We start from the raw sequence: 1,993 nt of genomic DNA, 5'->3' as shown, positions 1-1,993 counted from the left end.
TCTGTTTGATGCAATTTAATTTCTCTTTGTTTAATTCCTGCAAATCCAAGTCCCAATCCCCTTTACATTTCAAGCCATTTACATTTCTTGTCATTTAAGATTCTTGCAATTTACATTACTTGCTCTTTAAGTTTCTGCCATTTACTTTCTTGCTCTTTAAGATTCAGCAATTTAATTCTTGTTCTCTTTACTTTCAATGCAATTTAAATTCTGCAAGTTACCCATCAATCAACCAAATCTTGATTCGCTTGACTAAATCAACCACTAAACTAAAATTGCTCAATCCTTCAATCCCTGTGGGATCGACCTCACTCCCGTGAGTTTTTATTACTTGATGCGACCCGGTGCACTTGCCGGTTAGATTGGTGTTATTTTGGGAGAGATCTTTGTCTCAACCAAAATTTACCCATCACTCATCATAACAAAAATATTTACTAAAGTGTGAATGAAAGAAAATGGAAGAAGAGAAGAGAATGAGAGTGAAAGGGGAGTGGAGTCACCTCCACCCCTCCATGGTGTCTCTCAAATGTTGAATCTAAGGCCCTATTTATAAGCTACCTAAATTACAAATTCAAATGAAATTACAATCAAATGCAAATTTCCTAATTAGTTCTAGATGATTCTTGTGGCCTTGATTGATTGTTACTTGTGGCTTGACTTGGGCTTGTGAACTTTTAACTCCCTTCATAGAAGCTTGAAACATTGAAGAATAAATGAAGGGATTGGAGTATTTGGAAGTGGCCCAATGTGGAGTGTCATTGAAGTGGCATTTTGGGCTTTTGAAGGTTTGGAAAAACCTTACACGCTGAAGTATTGGTCTGTTTGGGTCTCCAAATTGAATGTCCACTATAGACTATTATATATCTTTGGAAAGCCCTAGATCTCAGCTTTCCAACGCCGCTGGAAGCATGTCAATTGGACTTCTCTAGCCCAAGTTATGATCTTTTGAAGGTGAAGAGGTCAGTCTGGCGAACTGCAGGGACTTGTTTTACGCTGAAATTGTGAAGCTAAACGAATAGCAATTTGTCCCCTCAAATCAGTGTCAACTATAAAGTGTTATATATGGTTGGAAAGCTCTAGAAGTCTACTTTCTAATGACACTGAGATCACTTCATTTGGAGCTTTGTAGCTCGAGTTATTCTTGTTGGAGTGTGAAGAGGTCAGGGTTGCAAATCCTCTTTGCTTCTCTTTGAGTTTGTTTCCAACTTTTTGCCACCTTGGGAGTGTGCTTCCTCTATTAGTGCTTTTATTGCTTCATTTTCCATAATTTCCTACAAAATTTATTAACTCAAGCAATCAAAGCAATATTCAATTTAATCACCAAAACACTCCCATAATTAAGCATTATGAATTGATTTTTATATGAAAAAGCATAGAAAAACATAACATGATGCGTAGTCATCACTTATCCCGAAGCAACTAAAAACAAAGTAGGATAAAAAGAAGAGTAAGACACAATAAATCTCAGAGTTTTCAATGAAGCTCAGTTTCAATTAGATGAGCGGGACTTAATAGCTTTTTGCTTCTGAATAGTTTTGGCATCTCACTTTCTATTGAAACTCAGAAGTCTTGGCATCCTTAGGATCTTAGAATCCAGATGATATTATTGACTTTCCTAGTTTAGTTCTTTTTTATTCTTGAACACAGCTTTTAGAGTCTTGGTCGTGGCCCTAAGCACTTTGTCTTCCAGTATTACCATCAGATACATAAATGCCACAGACACTTAACTGGGTGAACCCTTTCGTATTGTGATTTAACTTTGCTAGAATTCCCAGATAGAGGTGTCCAGAGTTCTTAAGCACACTCTTTTTGCTTTGGATCATGACATTAACTGCTCAGTCTCAAGCTTTTTACTTGACACCTTCACACCACAAGCATATAGTTAGGGACACTGTCCATTTAGAGTGCTTAGGCTAAGATTTTACTCCTTTTAGGCCCTCCTACCATTGATGCTCAAAGCCTTGGATCCTTTTACCCTTGCCTTTTGGTTTAA

General features: G+C 37.2%; 1 long non-coding RNA gene across 1 annotated transcript in view; it reads right to left on the bottom strand.

Moving 5' to 3' along the window:
* LOC127747711 (uncharacterized) overlaps positions 1 to 1,401 on the bottom strand; it is a 7,078-nt gene extending 5,677 nt beyond the window's left edge. Inside the window, exon 1 of the long non-coding RNA XR_008009469.1 lies at positions 501 to 1,401. This is a non-coding gene — a long non-coding RNA (uncharacterized LOC127747711). The remainder of the gene's footprint in view (positions 1 to 500) is intronic.
* Between the last annotated feature and the right edge of the window lie 592 nt (positions 1,402 to 1,993).

This window comes from Arachis duranensis, chromosome 5 (genome assembly GCF_000817695.3).
Source record: "Arachis duranensis cultivar V14167 chromosome 5, aradu.V14167.gnm2.J7QH, whole genome shotgun sequence".
Classification (NCBI taxonomy): Eukaryota; Viridiplantae; Streptophyta; class Magnoliopsida; order Fabales; family Fabaceae; genus Arachis; species Arachis duranensis.
Note: the sequence above shows the minus strand (reverse complement) of the source record. Positions and strands in the feature narration are given on the sequence as shown.